Source organism: Stegodyphus dumicola, chromosome 1 (genome assembly GCF_044657685.1).
Source record: "Stegodyphus dumicola isolate Sdum_Otavi_A_Nest chromosome 1, ASM4465768v1".
NCBI classification, from domain to species: domain Eukaryota; kingdom Metazoa; phylum Arthropoda; class Arachnida; order Araneae; family Eresidae; genus Stegodyphus; species Stegodyphus dumicola.
In genome coordinates, this window is record NC_140768.1 from 265,210,170 (window position 1) to 265,235,170 (window position 25,001).

Sequence of the window (25,001 nt, forward strand, 5' to 3'; positions counted from 1 at the left end):
AATTATGTGTCTCATTGGTAACTAGAACTAGAGAAGAGAGAAGAGTATAGCGACTATTCGCTGTTCTTCTTAAAATTACAGAAACAAAGTCGAAAGAAAGGTTAAAATACCCTTTTATTCAACTCAATAATAACAGTTGGTCACTCTCGGGCTTACAGAAAAGCTTCCATTTGGACTTTAACTTAAGATAGAAAGTAAAAAACTGACTTAATTTTAACTAAAACTTAGCCTCTTACTAAACTTACTAAAACTTTTTAAATAAAATAACTTAACCAAGTTGAAATAACTTAACCAAGTAATAATAACTTAACCAAGTTATAATTACTTGGTAACAGTAATAACTTAACCAAGTTGGCCCTTATTTAAACCTCACCGGCGAATACTAACAGGCACGTAAGGATACTGCCGAACGTAGTAAGATTGGCTTAAAGTAACGACGTGGCCGGAAGGCAGAACACTCTCTACTGAGAACTTCTCAGCTCTTCTACGGGAAGTGACTGAACTTCTCATTAAATACTGGTTGTACCTCATTTACGTAAAAAGCGATACTGAAAACTCGTTCTGGCAGGGAACTGCAGGTGGGAAACACGATAATAAAGAAAAGAGTTTCAAAATGAGAAAATAACTACTAGAAAATTAAAATAATCCCTACACAGAATGATTGGGTTTAGAAAAATTCAAAATAAGATTATCATCATGCTTTGTGTAGTTACATTAGTTATTATATATTTAAAATTTAACAAACAGAAAAATTTGAAGCACATTAAAAAATCCTTCCAAATAATATCTTTGTTTATCATTAAGGTAAATTAATTATGAAAACTTGAACTTCGTATTCTCAAAGAGTGCCATTTCTGTACATCCTAGACAAATGTAATAGTTCGTCTAATATAGTCCTTGTAGATATTCCTGGATACTTTTCAGTTTCATTTTTACTTGCATTTAATCTATAAATTGGCAGCTTAAACGGAGAAGCTACTCGAAGGAGATAGAGAAGGATTTCCAAGCACCTCCTTTCAACAATTGCTCAGTTTCCGTCCCCAACATCTTAGATAAAATATCTGATGTGGGTACCACATGACTTCCTCGTGAGGCCTATTAAATTATACACATTTTTTTTCTGCACTTCATTTAAACCCATTTCCTCGAATTATTGTAATTTAATTAATCAATCTCTCAAGGCAAGTTGAAAATGACATCAAAAATTTGAAATTAAAAATCCCGGTCAATATTTTGTCGCACGGGAGGGAAACTTCTAATTTCATTTTTTCATAACGAGTATAAAACTTTCTCAAATATAAGAGCCGGGAGACCGCAACAAATATTAAATTTCGATATTTGTCCAAAATTAATTTTTTGTAATTTCAAATTTCGAAAACAGGAATATTTTTGTCATTTAAAACACTTGTATGATTGGAAATATATGACTACAACCAACGATTTCGAGGCCGGGTAAGGGTGTGTATATATATATATATATGTATGTAATAGGATGACTCAGATAAAGCTGCAATCGTTTGGCTATGGTTCTTTGCGTTATAATAACTTGGAAAGATTTTACTGCGTAGTTAGAAAGATGACACTCGAAGACAGACGTAACCATAAACTCCAAACATAATTTTATTCCTGGATAATGAATTCTGAGGACACATTTTCATTTTACATCATTATTGTGGGTGCGCAATTTTATAAAGATTATATTTTTAGAACAACGGACAATAACTGGCAGAGCCTAAGCGAGCGAAGTACCGTCCTAACGGCGACAGACGTAGAAGCGAAAGTGCGCAATTATCCGGTATGGAGGCTGACCAAGCGAAGGTTTTGGTTTAACTTGCTTATTAAGAGAGAAGTTTCAGTTCTCGAAATTTTGAGTTTAGGTTTCAAATTAGCTACGTCATCAGCGTTACGCAAGCAATGTGACATCTAGAAATGATGCAATCTAAAGAAATTATTACAGTTTTTAGAATAGAGAGGGGGAATTAAGGACTATTGCTAGTTTAAATTATAATTTCGAGATTTGCATATTTTTTATCTTACATATCTTACACACACACACATATATATATATATATGGGGGATTTTGGTTCTGCTGTTTGCAGTTAAAAAAGGGGGTGCACAACTGAATGTTACAGCAGTCTCATATACAAAATTTTAACGTTTGCTGGGAAGGGAATCATTTTTGGGTTATGCGAGATAGTTTCATGCATACAAATATACTTGGGGGGGGGGAGAAAGTTCTTTGTTTTGTCCATATATACAATTTCACTCAGTCGGAGGCCCCATTACCTAGGCAAGTATTCGCCGTCAGTATGGATTAACAGCTATCCGCCTAGGACGGTTAGTGTGGGCGCAGCCCTTACAGTTTGGCATTCGAGAGGCTCAGTGCCCCGCCTATACCTGACAAATTGAACGAAGACTTTCCTGCAACACGGGTCAAAATTCCGGTTGCAAGGAGCAAATGTTACGGAGAGACACCTTTGCGACCTGGGCACCAATCCGGTCGCGAAAATAGATCATGAACGGTATTCTTACTGTAATGCATGTGGCGAACCAACCGATAACTGGGCAGAACGAAACCCATTAAGACCGTCTTTACCATCCACTATACAGCACAGGACCACAGCCTCGAGAACGGACAAAACAGTACCAGTACGAATAGACGATGGTTCTAGTCCTGTGAAGACTGATTTTGTGCCCCCGTGGTTGAGACTGCCTACCCAAGAATTCTCCTGAGTCAACCCTCGGGGGGGATATCCATATATACAGACAGCATGCACAAATATCGTCCAGATAGATCCGGGAACAGTCAAAATGGGTATTTCTCTTGAAATATGATACCTGAAATTTTTCGCGATTACTTCCTTAGTTTCGTACAAGGAAGCAAAAATGCATGTCGGATAACTCCGTCCTCATCTAAGGTGATGTTCCATACTGCTCGAAATTCGCACGAGGAATGACTATTTACGCCAGCAGAACGCTTTTATCTACCACTAAACAGTGTCTAATACCAACCCACCTGCCATTTTCGCACACACATTCCATTACAAAATTTGTTTATTTTGGTTACATCTTTGCATCTTCTTTTACATTTGTGTCATAAACACCTTCGAATAAAATTACAAAAATAATCGAGTTCTTAGCAGCTAAGGGACAAGAGTTATGTGCTCCCATGTAGCACAATCCCTCTCAGTTCTCCCACGACTAGTTATACTATAACTAGCGAAAAGTAAGATAGCTCAAATGGTCCACAGAACTTTGTATGTGATAATTAAGCACTTGTTCTATCATAAAATAAATTAAAAATTCAAATTAATGTAACCGCACTACAACATGCATATTCATAACAGTGATATGTTAAATAGAATTAATTTGGTATAATTTGTATAATAGGGACTTTGGCAAACTATGAGATTGCAACAAAATGAATGCAAATACGAACTCTATGTAATTATATGTTGCATGGAAAAAGAATTCCCTGCAAGAAATGTAAGCATCAACTGACTGAAACAACTGTAGAACTACAACCCACAAAATATTGAATCAAACAAACATGTGAACAACCATATTCCATATGATTTAATAATATGCAACAAATTTGTAACTACCATGTAAAATCAGTTGTATCACCATGTTGAAGTAATGTTCATGTACCACCATGCATAATGGGACGCTTCATAGATATTGTTGCGTGCGTACGGGTTCGCTACGAAATGAATGCACAAGTCCGATGAAAAATGAACAAAAAATTATTATTATCACAACAAATATGCTTAAATTTCCTAAAATATTCGTTCAGTATTACAATATTTCACAGTAGTTATCTTTTAACTACTCAAACGTTCAAGAGAACTTAATTCAAAACAGCTAAAGACAGCTAATCCGCGAATTCGCTACAGTCAACAAGAGCAGTTTTCTAAACAACAACAAACTAAGTAACTACAACGAACTGAGAGGTTTTCCTCCTTTTATAAGATTTTAAAATCGCGCGCGAGAATTTTCTAGTACTTTCTCTAAATCAAAAAGAGATATTTATTAAATGTTACATGCACGCGCTCTTGTATTTTCAATTTTCCGGCTTAGCTTTCTTTTAATATTCGTCACGCGCTGCACTGCGCGAGAAATAAAACCATTTAATTTACAATTCAACTAACACTAGCTTTTTAAATACCAAATTCGTAACAATATAAATGTATATACGAAGCACTCGGGGCATGCGGACGAGCCCCTAATGTACTGCTGGCAGTGGGAGGGCCTTCGGTGTAGCGTGAGGCGGGTATCTTCTGTTCCAAGCTAAGCTATTCGGGAATGTTGTAAGTTTTATAGTAAGAAGGGACAACACCTGGATCCATTGTTGGTAAATATCTGTTGTCCCCCCCCACTTTTACCTATACCTATACCTACCTATATATTATATACATACATGGGAGAATGTCTAATATGCAAACCCATTTATTTTTCTCGTAAAACATCATTAAAAATGGACGATCGTCCTGTCTTTCACATTCTCGCGTATTCCTACCAGTGTTTATAACGTAAAGATTATTTTTTACAGTGTACACCGTCAAAAATATGGATGTGATAAAAAGGTAATGATACATATAATGTATGCATATATTTATATTTAATTTCTTGTAGAATAAAAAGTTATGATTGCATTCTGTCTTTCAAAATTAACACAGTCATTGAAGCTAAGTATATCCTACATACTTGCAATTCATTTTTTATATAATAACGATTTGCTTCAAATAATCAAACAATTTTAGTTTGGCAAAATTTCAAAGTATTTTTATAGTACAATATTTCCGATGGAATAAAATGCGAATTGATTGATTTTATTCCAAACAAGCACAGTTCCATATTTATTAATCTTTTTCATTTGGTTTGGTGCACACCAAATAAAGAAGCAAAGTTCAGAAGTTTTAGGGTGTCATCAAAAGAAATCATAATTGTCATTGAAACTTCCAAGAAACAATTCGTTTAATGAGAAAACCGTAGTTACCTAACAGAAGGTTTTCTGCGCTGCCGTTTTCGAAATTTAAATTGATAATCTTGTTCAGGATCTAAATGTTACGGTATTTATCTACCGTTCGTCAGAACATTCATTAGGTAGTACAATAGTACCGCAGTGAGCAGGATGTCTGCATTAAGGCAGGATGACCATCGTTTGCTTAACTGACAATAAAAGCAGATTTGCTTAATATTAATGCTTCATAGCTCGTCTTGTCACCGGATCTCAACATCATTCCTTTCGAGAAAGCCACCAAATATACGCTAATGTCACTTTTATATATTTCCGAGATAGAAAACATTAAAAATCAATGAATAGAACCAAAGCCCGAAACTTTCCAGCTGTTAACTAGATGTGATGACCGTAACTGTACAAGAAAAATAGTACAACACTTATCTACAGCATTTCTATACCTTAACTCACAGCCTACATAGTTTAAGAAAACGCACTGTTACTACTGAGCAAAACATATGCTGAAGTAAATATGACAAGAATTTGATCCTCGTTTTGATGTTGTTCATGTGATTAGGAATTTGGAAAATTTTCCATTCATTTAATGCTTGTTTCTCAATGTATCTTTGTAAATTTTAAAAGTATAGTCTTTTGAAATTGGGTCAGTTATTCTGAATAACCTTTTAGCTTCTTTGAACAAAGTAAAGGAAGTATTGTGATCGCAAAAAATTTCGGGTTTCATAGAACCAATTTTACACAAAGACCAAAAATTGAAATTCATAAGTAATTAATTTAAAAAGAATAAACAACAATTATAGAATAATTAGGACAAAAATAATAAATTCTAGTGCTTAAGCAGCTTATATTGAAAAAATTATTAATTTTACAAAATGAAATTTTTTTCTTGGAAAAGATTATACGATCCTGGAAAACGAAAATGTATTGTAAAAGAAAAAACAAAATTGCAAATAAATCAAGAATGAATCGCTTTAATCCTTTAAATTAAAATTAAAAATAACAAGTCTTTTACATCAAACCCTTACTAGAACAGTAAAGGATTTAATCGCCGAATTTAAAAATTGTCTAATTACTAATTTAATTCTGGTTAGTTTTATAACTTAGCGTTCGGCAAAAGTGACAGGGAACAGCTAATAATCTATGACAGAAGAATCTCGGAGAGATTCGGTAATCATTAAACTACAAGACTTATACCCTCTGAAAAACCGAGTATCTTGAAAAGAATTTTTGATGAAGTAAAATGTATGCGTGGAAGTTTGAGAGTTAGAGCCCCAGCAATTGCAATGACAGATAAAGTATTTGCAAATGTATTGCTAAATTATTGTCTAAGAATATCATCAATCAGCACTTCGTTACTTCTCAAGAACAACTGCGTACGAAGGTAATAAGATATAGAAAAATTGCTTCTGCAATAAATTTTATAAAGTTTAGTGGGCTCAAAGTCAACCAGTTCAAAGCTTTCCTTACAGAAGTACTATCATCAATGATCGTGTAATTTACTTAACCTCGTTCACTGATTTTAGGAGATAGGTGACAAAACTCTGGGTAGCATTTGGGGTAACGATCTTCTCTGAAATAAAATTAAAAAGATAGCGAATGATAATTAATGGGCATGACACTCATCATCTAACGAGTCTGAATGGGAAATTAAAAGTAAGGGATCTATAAACTGTATGGGCATATCTAAGAGTTTGTCCAGAAGTTAAGAGTGGTTCAGAAACTTCTCATTGTGAATGAAATAGTTCATTTCACTATGTTATTAAAAAAGTCTTTGGAAACAGGAATTGTAAAATGTATTTAGAACTAAATGCAAAATTAAGTAATGAATCCGCGAAACGATTTTTGAATTCTAGGCGAACGAAGTTATAAAAGGAAACTATTTTCAAATTCCTCTGAAAGAGTGTCTGTGAACTGCTGGTATCCTGTGAATGGGTTTAATCGAGATCAAAGTGATACTGACGTGAACAGAGCTTTTATAAACCATGATTTATCAACATTTTATAAAACGTGTGTTCCGTCGACTTTTTATCCAAATATCTTAAAACTTATCCTCTGAATCAGTTTACGAATTCTCAGCACTTACTTTTGCGAGCAGCTGTTATTAAGGACGTAAAGTAAGGCCCCCTTCTGATAAATAAACGTTTCCCCTGAATTCTGCCAATTTATATATAAAGCGTACATTGTTTATTTATTCTTAAGCAGTACACTCCTCTGCTTTAATTCAGCATTGAGCATAATAACGAAAATTAAATTACCATGGCAGAAAACTATATTATATTAATATTTATGCATAAATTCGTTGTAGCTAATTTTGCAGTTCATTTCTAATATTTTGGCTTTAAAGTTTTAAAGAGGAAATCAAATTTATAAATTAGCATACAAATTTTTAACGATTAATTTAAAGATCTCTATCTAATATTTTTGCTTTTATTATTTATTTATCGTTATGAAACGCGTGAGAACCATTGTCTTTCGGTCTGACTAAAACATTGTGACTGGCAAATCAGCGAAAAAGGTTAGGCAACCCTGATTTATAATCTCCAAGTGTGTAAAATCGAAATGAATTATGATCAAAATAAAACAATTCTTTGCTGTTTGGTTGAATTACTGAAAGCTGAAGCGAATTCTGTTTTATAACAATAATTTCACGGCTAAAAGTTTGTTCTATTTTTGCCTTTGAGAAGAAAAATAAATACGGTTGATAAAATAGCATTTATAGTTAAAAGAGCATATTTAAACCAAAGCAAAATTGAATCTTAGACTGAAATTGGTTTCATGATGGAAAGTTTATGCAGTTCGAGTCCTTGAAATGCGTAGAATTTCGCTATGAAATTAACCTCAGCCTAGAATTCTAACTACCAAAAATTTTAATTTCACATTGACGGGCTTTATCTGCATGTATTACTATAGGGTAGGTTTAAAAATTCTAAATTTAAATTATTAAATATAACTGATAGAATATTGAAGCAGCCTTAATTAATTAAATTTATAAAATTTTAAGAATAATTAACTACATTAGTAAAAAAATGTGATGTGGACACCACAGGACTTCCTTGTATGGTCTATTAAGTTATGCAGATTTTTTGCTGCATTTCATTTAAACTTATTTCCTCGAATTGCATTAGAGATATATTTCTCATTCCATTAATTCAGTTCTCGCTTCGCGGCAAAGCAAAAATACGTAAAACTCAAAACATATTCATTGAAAATTTTAAAATACAGAAAAACATGAAACACCAAATACAGTTAAAACAGTTTTAAAAAATTGACAGTTTAAATTAGAGTTCTTAGGCAAAACTCACAATTCGGCCAGCGAACAAGATGGCAGATTTTTCGGTTCACAAAACTGAAAGTCTACGTTTGGTCCTGCTCTGCAAAAAGTTATTGAAGATGTAGAAACTGACTTAATTCACTATTCTACTGAGTTTCAAATGTAAATAAATGGTGGTTCATTAGACCTAATTTACCACTTTAGCTTTTAAATTGTTGATAATTCTATAACCACTGCATGCAGATTAACAAAAGACGTAAAAAGCTTAATGGGAATATAAAATCCATATAATTCAATCTCTTTTAAAGCAAAAAATGAGGAAGTTACCAACATATAAGAATAAAAGCAGATTGCAACGAAAACGGGAGGTGCACAGCTACGTGTTATAGCAGTCCCATATGCGAAATCCAAAACGTTCTGCGGCTACTCGTTTTTGAGTCATGCGAGATACACGCATATGCACGTCCAGATGTCAAGAAAAAGTCTCGTCTGAATCCATTTTAAATCCATTTTGCAATCCTTTTTGGAAAAAACAGTCTTTTACTTTGTTTGTTCATACAAATGTCACAGAAATCGTTCAAATGGTTTCCAGAGCTGTTTAAATGGATATTTTTGTTGAAATATGATATCCAAAATTTTCACGAACACAATACTTCCTTTTCTTCGTACAAGCAAATAAAAATGCTTGTATGTTTAAAATATTTGTCTTAGAATTCAGAATTATTTTAGGAGTTTAGCAAACATTGTTGTTATTGCGAAATTCTTCAGCAGTTTCGTCGAAAATTAGCTTGCTGACAAAACTGATGACAAATGAGTTCATAGGATGAAAATTAAATCAAATGACGCAATCTAGACGAGACAGACTTTAAAGAAATCGATTCATTTTGCTCTTGAAATTAGAATGCATTTAACTAAATAAAAATATAACTTCCAGGTACACTTCCCATTTACAGAAATTTAATTTGATTTTTTAAAATAAATATCTGTCCAATTATCTAAAAGTTTCCATGTAAACTTTTACAAATAGTCTACCAAATGTTTGAAAATATACCAAAATTTATAGTAAATATGTATTAGAAAGGAGTTTGTAAAAACCTGATATACTATTTGTAATGAAATACGTTGGCATTTTTAGTGTTAAGTTTAAAAACTTTTAAGGTGATGAATTTGAAGCATCGATTGCAGTTTTTTGCTTGTTTTGAAAATAATATATTTTTAAGCTGGTTTTTCTTTTTTGAGAAATCATCTGATATTATCGCAATTTTCCTGAAATAAAATATTAACCTCTTTAAATTAATCCCCTTATTGTTTCAATGTGTATAGATTTCATGTCTAACGATGGTAATGATGGCTCGCATACAGTATGCTAATAAACTGAGTCGCATAAAAATTTTGAAAGAAAATACAACAAAATCTCTTATGGTGACCACCTCCCTAAAACATCCATGAGTGATCGTGACTAATATTTCTGAGAACATAGCTAACTATCGGTACTCAACATCATGTTCCAAATATGCCCTTTTCCACAGAAGACCCAAATCACTGATGATCGTTTTGGAGAGAATTCATTGTACTTGTCTAACGTCTTTTTGAATCAAACTTCTTAAATATGCACGAAATTATATAAATTCTACGCTCTAGATCAGTAACTTTTAAGTTGTCATAAAATTCAATGTGTAAACTTGTTGTTAGAAAAATATTGAAAATAATTCATAACAAGTATGCTTAAAAATAATTTAAAAGTATACCTTTAAGTCAAAACTTTAAACTAAAAAAATCTTAATTCCCGTTCTTGCTATTATCTATGGAAGTAAAGAGAATAAAATGCAGGCTTTGTTTCTATAGTAACAGGTATTAACTGATTAGACTTATCGCCTGACAAGTAGTTATTGTTTTGTTTCAAAATGGTTTCCTGAAAGTAATATCTGAAATGTCAAAGGAACACTTGCGGGCATTGAATATTAGTATTCTGATGAGTTTTTAAACATAAAAAGGAAATACTCTGGATAAAAATTTTACAAACTGTATGAATCCGTTAAAATATTTGAATTAAATTCCGTTATGTGAAAATAATTAAGATTTATGCTGTATTCGAAAATATTCGAATATCATACTTGAGGAATAAAAATTGAATTTAAATGATTTTTTAACTTCATGCAGTATTGCAAAACAGAAGACAATAAAAGTGTCTCATATCATTATTAAGTGAGAAGGATTCGTGTAAATATGGTTACCGATAAAATTCATTTAGGATGGTGTATTTTGTACGAATTCCAACAAGGAAGAAATGCTACTGAAGCGTTTCGAAATTTAGTGAAAGTTTTTGTTGGAAATGCAGTTTCATGTAGAACGTCCAAGTTAATGGTTCGAAAATGTAAAGCAGGTGATTTCGACCTCAGTGATAAGCCAGGCTCTAGGTAGCCACCTTTAATCGATGATGATATTGTCAAGACCATGGTATAGCAAGATCCTTTTTTGACAATAGCGGATGTTGCAGAAAAGCTTAACTCAGCTCAACAAACCATTTTGGACCGCATTCGTAAAGTAGGATTGGTTTATAATTACTAAAAATTGGTACCTCATGAGTTAAGTGAGAAAATTCGCGTGATGGAATAGCCATATGAACATCTCTGTTTGCTCGAAAAAAAACGAACCTTTCTTCTTTCTTACACCGGATAATAACTAATGATGGAAAGTAAATTACCTACGAAAATATCGTTAGGGAAAGAACATACTGTGCGCCCGGATAACCTACCTCGTAACTCTCTAAACCGAGCTTGATCCTGAATAAAAGAATGCTATGTATATGGAGGAACGTCCAAAGACCAGTACATTACGAGATGAAGCCTTACGAAAAGCTCAGTTCGGAAAGATTCTCTCAGCAAATAAATGATTTAAACAAATCAGTCAAAAAAAAAAAAAAAAAAAAAAAGCCGCTGATGTTCATAAGAAAGCGCGTCATGCATCACGATAATGCTAGACCACATGCTGCTTTGACGACTCGTCTAGGCTGACAAATTCTACCACATCCAACATACTCCCCTGAACTAGCACCCTCCGATTGTCATTTGTTTCTCTCCTTGCAAAACTTTTTGAACTAAAGCAATAGCCAAGCGCTACTTGACTTCTTCGCCTCTAAGGACAATACGTTTTTCAAAAATGGTGTTTACAAATTACCATCACATTGGCAAGATATGTCATAAATAAGGATAGAGATCATATTATACAATATATATACTTAAAGATATGAAAAATGCGTTATTTGCTTTCGCTTCACAAACGGACAAAATTGTTTGGTAGAATTTTATATCCAATATATTTAAAATAAATTTGATTATGCAGTGTTCAAACTAACCCAAATGCGGCTCAGAATATTAAATTTTTGAAACACTGATAATTACAGTATACTTCTATTTATCCTAACTAATTGGAAACATTTTGCATAGGAAATTTTTTATCAGATAATACATAGAAACCATTTTCGGCGTATAAGGACAAAAGTAAACAACTACAGCAGTGGTAAATATGTACAGTAATAAATTTACATACTTGCATCTTATGATATATCAATTCTCTCATTTGGATAAATTGTTTAAAAAAATAAACTAAGGATTTAAATTTTCAAGAACTGCTCTTTTTGTTTTTAAATCGATCAACCGGTTAATGAATAACAAACTGATTAACTGTGAACGATAAATTAAACGTCTTATGCTTTGTTAAATGGCAGTACATTGAAAGCCGGCTGCATGCTAGGACCCGTGAAAGACAAATTCAGATCGTATTTTATGTTAGTAAGTAGTAACAATTGCCAAAGGCTACATCTACATTCTTTTTTTCAGTTATACTTATCCATCAATTTTGGATGGACAAAATTTTATACATTCAGTACAAATAATGCATTTCATTCGAAATGTAAACATCAGCTTCTAAAAAAATAGTGAAAATTTTAATGCTTAAAAGATAGTAAGACTTACTTTGAGAAAATTTTCATAAAATATTGTCTACATGAACAAAAGGCTAATAACAGAATACCAAAAATTCCTTGCGATGCACTGCAAAATGATTCTTAATGTTATTGTATTGATTTATTATTATAAATTACTGTAATTTTCGGAAGATAAATGACTTTTATGTAATTTCTAGTACGAATAAAATTTTAATTGCCATAATTCCTCAGTGAAGGCCGACAGTTATAAGTCATTTCTTGCAACAATAAAAGAAAATGCCGAGGAATTTCATTTATTACTAACTAAATGTTATATTTCTTTACTATTAAGATTTAATTGGGGTTTTACAACGTATTTACTATTCTAATCATTCAAACGTGTATATAACTTGTAATATCTAGAGGCCCCAACCCTTGTCATCAAACTGTGGTAGTGACTGCTACTAAGTGTGAATTTACACAGAAACGTAAGAAGGGTTTAAAGCCCTTTTTATTCAACTTTTAAAATAACAGATGCGTTCACTTGACGCTCACAAACTACCCGGCGGTTTAACTGAAACAGAACGTAGAACTGAAAAATAATGACTGGATGAATAAATAGCGAGATCACTATCCACGAGGCTCTGAGATCTTAAACTAACCTCACCGCGTTCTAAAATTTCCGCTGAGGTTCAGCGAGCTTACTGATTAAGCAGTTGAAAGATCTAGCAAAATCTGCCGAGCTAGGCACACAGGCCGACACGAGCTGTTCTAAAATTTCTACCGAGCAATATTCACATTCGCGATTCAAGTAGCACACCTACAATCTCGTTTCCCTTCTATTTAAACTCAACTTACTTCTGCTAAATTTGAATATACCGCGCGCTCTACTACAATTTACATACTCTAGCATTGACAATTCTAGGGGAAAGTAAAGGCTAGACACGAAAGAGAACTTAAAATAAATGTTAGTTAAAGTAAATATAAACCCTACAAACTAAATGCTTGTAAGCTGAATTTAATAAAATAAATTTATTAGTCCATAAACGTCATATTGCTTTGAATTTAACTTGTATTTTTCACTCAAATTTTTAAGACTTAAAAATAGGGCATAGCTTAAATCAACAATGAATTTCTGCAGGTCTTCTATCTAGATCCGTGTTTCCCAACGTGGGGCTCACGCCCCACAAGGGGGCAATGCGACTGTTAAGGGAGGCAATTCGAAAATGGACTCATGCAGAGTTTGAGGGGACAAAGGACTTTCTAAATATGTTTCATGAAGTCAAAATTTTTCGAAATTTCATTTTTTAATCCCCAAAATAAGGAAAAATGTAAGTGATGTATACGTAAAAAAGTTTTTAAATTGCGGTGCATTTTAAATATTTTATAAAGAATTCTCGCTGTAGACATGGACATTTAAATGCTTTTAAAGTCATTTAAATAACTGACACATTATGCTTTCCAGACGTTTCTCGCACATTTCAAGCCAACAAATTTACTTTATTTTTTACTGTAGGAATGGCAACCGGTATATTATTCTTTCCTTGAATGACAACAGTAGCTGTTTTCAGCTTTGTTTATATTGATCTCATATTTATTTCTTTCAACCCTTAGTGAAATGAGGAATGCAAGCAAGAAAAAACGTTCGTCAGTATTCGGAGGCATATTTAAAAATTGGTTTCATACCCGGTCCATAAACGGTCAACTTTGTCCTTTTATGCCGATAATGCCTGACCAACAAATCAATGAAACTAGGTCGCTTGAGGCACATTTGAAGGCGAAACATAATGCTGATATTAATTCCGATTTGAATTATTTTCACACTTTAAGGAAAATTTTTGAAAAAAGAGTAATATTAAAGTGTCTATTTACTGCTCATAATGCAACTGTTAATCGTGCTCTTGAGGCTATTTATCTAATTTCATTACTCATCGCTTAATCTGGGAAAAGTCGTACTATAGGGGAGAATTTAATCAAGCCATCAATATCAGCATTTAAAACTGTTCTAGAAAAAGATGACAAAGACGTTAAAGCTATGCCACTAAATAACAATACTGTTTGCAGAAGAAAGATGAAACGAGTGAGGATATTGAAATACAACTTGTTGAAAAGCTGAAAACAAGAAAAGTTTCGGTGAACCAACTTTGAGAGACAGTGAAGCCGTACTTGTAACTTGTGTAAGATATATACATAAAGGGGATTTTGCCGAAAAAATGTTCTGTAAATCATTAGAAAGCACCACTACCTCCAAAGATATTTATAGTAAGCTAAACAATATAATACATCTTGTACAGCAGATGGTGCTCCTAATATGATAGTTGAAAAATAAAGTAAAGTACGGAATAAAGAAAAGGGTTGCTTAAAATTGATAAAAGATGAGAATCCATAAAGGCATCTTGTTGACTGTGTTATTCGTAGAGAAAACCTGGAAGCTAAAAACAATTCGCCTGTTCTTAATGAACTAAATTTAGTTATAAAGTGTACCAATGCCATTAAAGCTAGGGCCAAATGTGAACGTCTTTTCAAGTTATTTTATGAAGAACAAAATGAAGACTATATGAGACTTGTACTTCACACTGAAGTAAGAAGGCTGTCGAAAGGGAACTGCTTGGAAAGATTTATGGAACTATTTGATACTCTTAGTTATTTTTTAAGCGACAAACCTGAAATGAAAAATCCGTTAACGGATGATAACAAGGCAATTGTGAGTTATTTAGCCGATATCTTTGAAAAATTAAATATATTAAATAAACAACTCCAAGGAGAAAATAAAACTTCTGATGCAAAAGATATTTGGTTTCGTTATATTTGTTGAATTATGTCAGGCATATACTATTTACCACAAAAAGTTTGAAAAGTCTCATTGGCTCAAATGTGACGTGACTACTGCTATACTTGTTATTGTCGATCATCTGAAAATTTTATCGGCTGATTTAAAAGATTTTGTAACTTAAAACAAATTGATTTTTCAACTTGGATGATGCAGCCAATGCTAGTGGATTTGGCTGACATTTCAAACATGCAGTAAAATAAGAACTCGCAGAAATGCAAAATGATGAGTCAATTAAAACTTTTTTAATATAAAAGGAGCGAAGACATAGCTTTGGGAGGAAACCAGAATCAGATATCCAAATGCAACAAAATTTGCAAGAGAACTATCGTTACCTTTTCCAGCTTCATATTTTACTGAATGCGGATTTAGTGCCATAAATGATTTGCTGCTTAAAAAATAAAAAAGAAATCGGTTGGATATTATGAAACCGGGAGACTTGAGACTCAAGTTATCTAAATTGGAATCTGACATAAAATTTCTTTGCAGCAAATATCAAGCGCAAGGAACTCGCTAAATTCAAATAATAAAAATTACTAATACTTAAAATAAAAACTTTCACTAAAATGAGGGGTTTTTTTTTTTTTTTTTTTTTTTAATTTCAGTTCTCCATGTTTTGAAAGTTCACTTACTGTGTTTGCTCATAAAATTTCGTAGTCATTTCTTCCTAAAAGCTATCATTCAAGTTTCTTTCGTGAAAATTTCAGTTTTTAAATATTAAAAATTATTTATATGCTATGGGAAGTTTAAAAATTTTAGGGAGGATTAGGTGGGGCATAGCACAAAAAAGGTTGGGAAACAATGATCTAGATCATGTCCAGTTTTTAAAATCCTGCCTGGCTTAAGTTCGAGGCGACTATTTATTATTATTATTTTTTTTTTCAATTTTAAAATTCTGATGTAGCTTAAACAGGAGTAAAATATGGTATATATTAAAATTTTCTTCTTTCTACATTTTAAAACAAGGAAATGAAAATAAAAACACGTGATTTCATTAAATACTTTCATGATACTCATAGATAGCAACTTGTAATGTGTAGATGATTATTTTTCGTGAAAAGGATATGGAACGTGAAAAGGATATGGAACGGAATACGTAAAAAGGAAAGGAAGAATTTATTTGACCTCTAATTTATTCATCTTTTATTTGTTTCATTCATCTGCAGAGCAATGCTCAAAGACCAGAAAAGCTAATAATACGTACTTACGAAGGAACAGCTTTCACTGTAACTAAGTTTCAAGGACTTCTAATAATTCACTAATTTTGATCAAAGGCACGTACACCCGACTAGGAATCATTGCAAAAATAACTGATCATCAAAACTGCCGATTTTATGCATATCCATGCTATTATTTCAAAGCTGCTTAGAATCTGGATTTCATCTTAAAGCTAATCTTTCAAATGGGCTACTTTTAAAGCTGACTAACAGTCATGTCTGGGAAAGTAGAATGTTGGTATCAGCTAAACTGTTTTTCTATTTGCTGTAATTTATAACTTTTTCTCTCTACTTTTAATTATTAATTAAAGGGTTTCTAGAATATTATTCGATTATAATATTAGTTAAATGAATTAATAAATAGTTTAAAGCGAAATACTCTTTTTATTCTACATTGCCCATTAGATTATTAATACTGTTGGATATTGGTAAACCAGACCTTCTTTCATGCTAGCATTTAGTTAAATATTTAGAGGGCATTGGCAACAAAGTTTGTGCTTATTATTCGAGTAAGCGGTATGTGAGACTGAAATTCTTACGAACCTGTATTTCTATGTAAATAAATCTGTTTCTTTTGTTAATAAATTATGCTTTGCTGTTGTTAAAAAAAGAGTTTGTAGTTTCTCGCAGTATGATATACAAATGACTCTTCCAAGAACTGCTTCCGTGGAAAATTATGGGCTTATGAATGTCACAAGAAGGTGGTAGAAACAAATTAATCTTTATTTAGCTGTTTTGTATTTCTTTTCAATGGCACATAACAATTTCTGAAAGTAAAGTTTTTCTCCTTCTGGATGCTACTTGATAAAATTCAGATGGAGTTTTCCTGCTAATGTAATGTAATGTAATGTAATACACGAGTGTACTGAAACCCTCCTGGCCGATAATAATCGGCCTCATGGTTAACGCAGCACACCCAACACAGATTAAAACAAAAATACATCTAAAAACATCAAACGAAAATTCCCAGTATTGTTCTATTACCGTTTAAAAAATTCATCAAATACTTTGCAGATTTAAACTTTTTATTGCGGCAATAGAATTCCTTTATGTTACCATGTTTTTCCCTAACATAACGCAACAATACGCAGTTTTTGACGAAATGTCGTGCATTGCCTTTAGCACTACAAAAACTACAAAGACTGTTATTTTTCAAATGAAATCTTTTAAGGTTATCTTGCTTCATATTTTCCTAAATAGAATGCGTTTTACGTTATAATTGCATACCGTTCAAGTGTATCGTATCAATGTTTTGCATTTATGCGCTTTTAAATTTTCTAACTGTGGTTGAAGGAAGCCAATGTTTACATCTGAGCAAATTATTTTTTGGTAAATAGTCTGTACTGTATGTTTTAAACGCCTTTATTGTTTTGCTTAGTACTCAGATTTGCATTTTTCATATTCAATGTTTTGTATTTGTATGCACTGCTTTTAAAAGTACAAGAGTTTCAAAATTCTAACTGCAGTTAGGCTTAACTAAGAGGACAGTGTTTACATTTAAGCAAGTTGGAGTAAAAGTGAATTTAGTCATTGAGTTATGTATTTGACTTTCTTCCTTGGGAACGTTTTCCTGCTGATGTCTTTTCTTATATGCATACAAATTTTTTACGTTTTTCCTAAGCAAAAACTTGAAAGAATTGAGCTCTGCTTTTATGTATTAATAATACGGAACGGCGTTTGATAGCGCTTTGTACATTTTTCAACACGTGCAGATGCGTCATTCGTTACGCAAGAAGTTCGTTATGCAAGGCATTCGTTTTGCGAGCACTACAACAGAGATAAAAATGTAGTAATAATAAGTACAGTTGTTTCCATACATTTGTTATGTCACAAATCTAAATCACTTTGCGTCAAGAACATAGTTGTTCAGTTGAGTGTGTGATCAATGAATGAAACTTACGAAATCATGAGTTAGGGACTTCAACAGTTACATCATTCTTTGAAATTATTGCTTAAAACAATAATCCTGAACAAGCCACATGATAATCATTAACAGTCTCAGATTTCCTAAAGAGTTATGCATTTTAAATCGAAATCATGGCATATTCCCCGCTTTTGAATGAATGTCATATAGATTAAAAAATTTCCTACTCATTTGCACATAGTAAGCATTCTATGTAACTTAATACATTAATTTGATTATTCACTCATTTTTATGATAAGTAAAAACATCCAATTCTCCTACGCAAACATTTGGTCTCTGATATTTGGTCTCTGATGTATACTGTTAATATAAAGATGTATACTGTTAATATTAAAGATAGAAAAACATGTATCGTGCACAGTAAAACCTTCGTAAGTAATAAAATCTATATTTTGCGAACATAATTTAAATTTAACATAATAAAAAGAATAAAATATCGAGAGAGACGGCATATCGGCCAATATGCAAACGACTTTCGTCTTCGTCGAGACTGTTTTGAAGCATCTGGTCAGAAGCAGAAGCCAGGGTCGTTGTATTGTATCTAATTTATTTCTGACTCACAGCAGCTCGAATAATTATAGTTGCAGATCGAATATTAAATTCTTTCTGAGCATTAATTTGATAAGTACAGCCATTATCACTAATAAAAATTTTTCGTGTGACCGTCACATTTTCTGGGGTTACGTCTGACAAAGGTCTTCATGTGTGTTGTTTTCCCAGAAGGGAATTTCGGCATCTGTAAATACTGTAAACATCTGAATGAAGTGGCTCGTGATGGAACTTCATTTCCATTTGATTCGAAACCAAGAAAACAATAGTTGCAGGAAAAAAGGGGATTCTCTTAGCTTTTTCCTGCACTTCAATTACGTTTAGCATATTTCGCTTCATGAAAAGCACGCGAATGAATTCTGACTTAAAATACAGGCTCAAATGACGTGGAGAAAATAAATACTATGCGGTGATAACGACACGACTTACGATCGCGAATAAGCTACTGAGTTGAAGAGCCTATTTTAAAATAAAACTATATCATTGGACCGGACCTGCACCAAACAAGGTGATCACTTCTAATACTTTCGAAAACGGAAAATTGGTCCGCTCTGATAAATTGTCACTGCCTTTGATATGTAGTTGGGAACCTTTATTTCCAAATGCCTCAACCTGTATCCAAGGGTTTGTTTCTCAGGGAAAGACAGGCATGCAATCAGAAGTTATAATCTATTTTTAAAGACTTACTTATTATTAAAACAAAATTTTCGAGATCAAAAGAATATTCTGCTGAAATTATGGTTCGATTACACACACACACACACACACACACAAAAAAAAAAAAAAAAAAAAAAAAAAAACCAGTGCATTAAAGGCTCCTGTGCTTCCCGGCTAGAATTACGATTTATTAGAATTCTCAAAAATTGAGAAGGAGCCGGGCTTCTTCGCAGTTTATATATTAAAATTCGCAGCGCTAAAATCGCTTTCGCGGGGGGCACGTTCCTACAAGCAGGGCCGAATTTAGACTTGATAAGGCCCTAAGCAATTCGAGATATGGTGCCCTTTATAAGTCTGTTATACTACATGCATACTATATTTCAATTTTTTGCGGGTGCCCCAAAAAGTGGGGGCCTTAAGCTATAACTTGGGCAGCTTATACATAAATCCTGTACTGCCTATAAGCGGATCTAAATAATTAATTAATTTTTTTAAATAGTAAATATATCAAGGTCTTAGGCGACGGACCAAAAAAAAATTCAGGTGAAGCGCCTTTCCTCTCCATTTTATAAATCTGTTTCTGCATGAGTAAATGTAGATGAATGAAACAAAATTTCTTTTTCCCTAGCACAGTTTACAATTTTACACGCCAGATGGCAGCACTATCCAATAGCTTTTAAAGTTTAAAACTTATGGAGCTGAAATACTTTTAGTCTGTTTCCACAGTTAAAATTAGTTCGAACTTTAAAGGGTTGCCGTAAGAATGGTTGTTTACCATATTACGAAAAGAACGGTAAGCGTTCGGGTTTTCTTTTGTCCTCCCCTAGCATTCTTAAATACTAGTTTCTGAAAGTGGGGGCCTTAAGCTATAATAGAAGTCTGCTATGAATGTTTTCAGATTTAATTGATTAATTTATTGAACTATGCAGTTTCAGCATTTGAAATCCAAATTATTTTGCTTAATGTTTATACTTTGGAACGGGTAATTGATAAATCGATTTGAAATACTAAATCAAATAAGAAGAAGAAATGTAATACTGAAAATCTAAGTTCTGGTATGAATCTTAAGGAAACTTGGTGTTGTGAAAATTGTAATCTTAAGTAGTTTATTCGTTTTCAAAGCTTTACTTCCTGAAATTTATATACTCAGGTTCGTGATCTTTTCTTCCGTTACACTGGCTGGCCTACCCGAAACACAGCACATCGAAAGCTAATCACGAATCATTGCTGTAAAAGCAGAGGATAGAAATCTACCATTAAAAACTCAATTGCGGGAAAATACGTTTCCAGGGAAAACTGCTTGCTGCTTTTCACTTTGGCATGTGTGATATGGTTTTACTCCATTCGTAAGCAAGGAAAAATATATATATTCTAAATAGCGTTTGCGCAGCGTTTTACGCATTTTATAATTATTTTATTTAGTACTAGTAAAGCATTAATATGCATAGCTCTACAGTTAAATTCTTCCACACCATTGAATTTTATATAATTATTGTGTTACATGTAGCATATGCTGTTTCATGTATCACTGGAACGTAATGCTGGGATAAACGCAGGAAACAGAAATTATTTGCACAACCAATTTAGCTTAGTGTTTTAATACATTGCTAAGCTAAATCAATAATTTATGTACTAGAAGTACTCAAGTAACCCATGTACTAGAAGGGGTGTCAAGTTACTTTTACAATTTGTATGATAAATGCATCCATTACTCGAACTTCATTTGCAGAAAGAATAAAATCAAAACACCACATGACTTCCTTGTACGACCTATTAAATTATACACATTTTTGGTACATTTCATTTAAACTTATTTCCTCGAATTTCATTAGAGATACAGTTCTCACTCAATCAATTCAATTCCCCCTTTGCGGCAAGACAAAAATGCATAAAAACGCAAAACATCTTCATTAAAAATTGTAAAATATGGAAAAAAATAAAACACCGAATACTGCTTTTTTTTTTTTTTTTTTTTTTTTTACAATTAAAATTAGAGTTCCAAGGTTAAAAAAAAAATGGTAAGCGGGCATATTTTTCATAAGACATATTTTTCGGTGTATAAAACTGAAGTTTACTTTTGGTCCCTCTCGACAAAAAAAACACTGAAGTTAGTGCAGAAACTGACTTAATTCACTGTTCTACTGAGTTTCAAACTGTTGTGAGTTATCTCACTCATCTGACATTAACATCAGAACAAGCCCACGAAATTCATCTCGGAAAGGAGAGCAATATTTCGCCTGTCGTTGACAAGAGTCTTGAGCACCATACGGGTGGCAGTACGATTTCGCTCAGTTCTGCTCCAATTTTCATGGAGAGCACGCCGGGGAACGAGCCTGAGGGTCTCCCACCCCTCTTCCCCTACCATCAACCTCTCGAGAGGACTTTCGGCCGGCCATATATTTAGAGTGCCCCCATGCCGCAAAGACACTATCCATTTACAAAACAATCATGCCTTCTCCGGGATTCAAAACCGGGCCTCTCGGTACCGCAGTAGGCTCCTTTAAGTACTCTACGTTCTGGGAGACACGTTGGATGTACAATTAAATTTTTTTTTAAATCACATGAAGCTTCATAATTAAGTACTTTAGAATAGTTCATCAGCTAATTTTGGATAGAAAAACGCAGTGCTTTTCAAGTGGAAGGGGATTGTAATTGAGTCTGATGTATCCTTCTCTTGATAATGTTATGTCAGATTTAATTGAATTCCTCTTCTTTTATATATATATATATATTTTGGCTTTCGTATATTTTTTCAGGTTTTATAATTTTTAGGTTTTCGTTTCACATTTCTTTATTCTTATTTTGTATATATTTTTTAGAATAGTTTGAAATTTATTGGTTTGAATTTCACTTCTTTTGGGACTTTGTGTAAAACCAGTTCTAAATTTCTTACTTTTTGTCTATACTGATCAATTTTCAGCAGCATATTGCATGGAAAATTTATATATATATATATATACATATATATATATATATTTTACTAATAAAGGGCCAACTCTTTTCAAAAGTCTCAATTATAGCCCGAATTGAGTGAAGATTTTAATCTTCTTCTTCTAATTTTCCATACTTTAGCCAGTATTTAGTTAAGTTTTGATATACCAATTAAATCAAGTTCATTAAACTTTTAATATTTTCTTTCATCAAATTTAAGTTTTATTTAACTTCCTAAAGGAATTTTTGAGAAATTTCTGGGAATTTTTAAAGGTTTTTTAAGGACTTCATTTCAAAAAAATTTTGGGAAATTTTACTTTAAAACTTTAATATTAAAACATTTCAATTTTTCTTAATTACTTTAATTTTTTGCAATTTTCACACAAAATATCTTTCACTTAATTTTTTTAACAATTTTCACAATTTTTCAACAGAACACACATTTCAAATTACAAGCAGTTTACATTTCTTTCACTTACCACTTCACATTAATTTCCTTCAAGCAAACATACATCTCTTGATTGGCTCAGTTACTTAACTCCCTAAATAATTGATATTACTACCTTTAGGATTTTTAATTTAATTTAATTAATATTAATATTTACAAAAAATTTTTTTACTATAACAAAGATTGCAGCTTGACACTAAACTTTACCTACATAAGCGCCATCTATATAATTTGAAGAACACACTTACTTCTCTTTCACAACACTTTTGCAGACCCCCAACACTCATATAGTAGGTAAGTTAGAGTTAAAACTTAGTATTTACTTGCTTTAAGTATTTTTTTTTAATTTTTTATGTAGTATCTAAGTATTTTCTAAATATGAAATTATATTTTTAAATATATATTTATTTTAAAAATTGTGAATTAGTTCTTTTTGTTTCTTTTTGTTTTTTTATTTCTTATTGGTTTATATGGATTATGTATAGTTCTTTTATAGTTTCTTTTTATTGATATGCATATTCGTGTAGGGGAAGTTTCTGTAGACAAGGAATTTCTAAAATACATTGGTTTCTAGATTTTTTTTATTATTTTATAAAAAATTAATAAAAAATTTTAATTTTTTAAGAAAAAGTTTAATTTTTGACTTTACTTGCTTGTTTCTCAAAAGACTTAATTAGTATTTTCCTTTTTGAACTTTAATTCTTAAATGTTAATACTTAAATGTTAATTTCTAAGGGTACCACTTTATTGGAATTACTTTTGGATTTGACTTGCCTGCATGAATGACGAAACACGAATTGAATGATTGGAGAGTTAGGTTTGGAGGCAACTTCCTCTTGATAAGTCTGTCTCCTGCCTACTCTACGATCATTCACATATGCATTTTTAAAAAAAAAATTGTTTAATTTAATTTTAATTTATTAAATTAGTAGATTTATTTTCATGGATAGATTTTGCACTTGATTTGCTTATGCTTCTGAATTTAAATGATATTGTAGATTAGTTCGAGAATTAAATCTTTTACATGCTTGCATATTTTTAAATTATTTTAACTTATTTTGGCTTTTTTCCTTTTTTTAAAATTTAAATTTGCTTTTTTACTTTTTTTACTTTTATACGTATTAAGAATTTAAATTTGTTTAAATATATATATTGTATGGTTTATGTTAATTTTTCTAATAGTTAATCTTTAGTTAAAAGTTACTTTTCTATTTTCCTGAATTTCAGCTTGCTACTTCCTGTCCAGAACGTATTTTCAGAATCGCGTTTGAATCCAAATGAGGAGAGGTATTTAACTGTGAAGTTCTACTGACTTCGTGAGAGAGCCAGTGATTCTGATTGTCAGAATCTTGATAGCTTCGGCTATATCTTTTTTGTTAGATTAGTTAAGTTTAATTTCTTAGTTTCCTGAGTTTAAGCCCGAGTGGAGGTTTTATTGCAAAACTCCAAGAAGGAGTATTCTGTGAACTTTATTTGGAATAATAAAGGGTAATTCCCTCTTCTCGTGTTTTGTTCTCTGTCTCACGAACTCAAGCGATTGTCAGAATCTTGATAGCTTCGGCTATATCTTTTTTGTTAGATTAGTTAAGTTTAATTTCTTAGTTTCCTGAGTTTAAGCCCGAGTGGAGGTTTTATTGCAAAACTCCAAGAAGGAGTATTCTGTGAACTTTATTTGGAATAATAAAGGGTAATTCCCTCTTCTCGTGTTTTGTTCTCTGTCTCACGAACTCAAGCGATTATTCGCTTATCTGTTCGCTTAAGGTTCCTCAATTTAATTGTAACTTAAAGGTACACAGGTCGGAATCTTACAATGTATATAATTTATTTACTAATGGATTTTTGTATATATATATATATATATATATATATATATTATTTTAGGCTTAAATTTGTTTATATATGTATTGCTGTATTTCATTATTTTCCTGGTATATTGCAGATGCTCTGACTACATAAAATTCATATTAACTGAAAGAATATTTATATTAGTGTTTCAGCATCATCTATTTTACTTTACTACTACGTTACATACAAAATATTTGCATTCATTAGTTTACTATATTACATACAAAATATTTATGTTATTTATTAGTAAAGTAGACATTCTAAAGTAGTAGCTTAATGTAGTAATAACATAGTAATGCTTAATGTAGTATTAAAACAATAAATAGACAACATTATACACATCCTCCAAATTCAAAGCTTTTTACACATTTTCCTCTACTTTGTGTGTTCACACAATTTACAATACTATATTTGTAACTAAAAAAA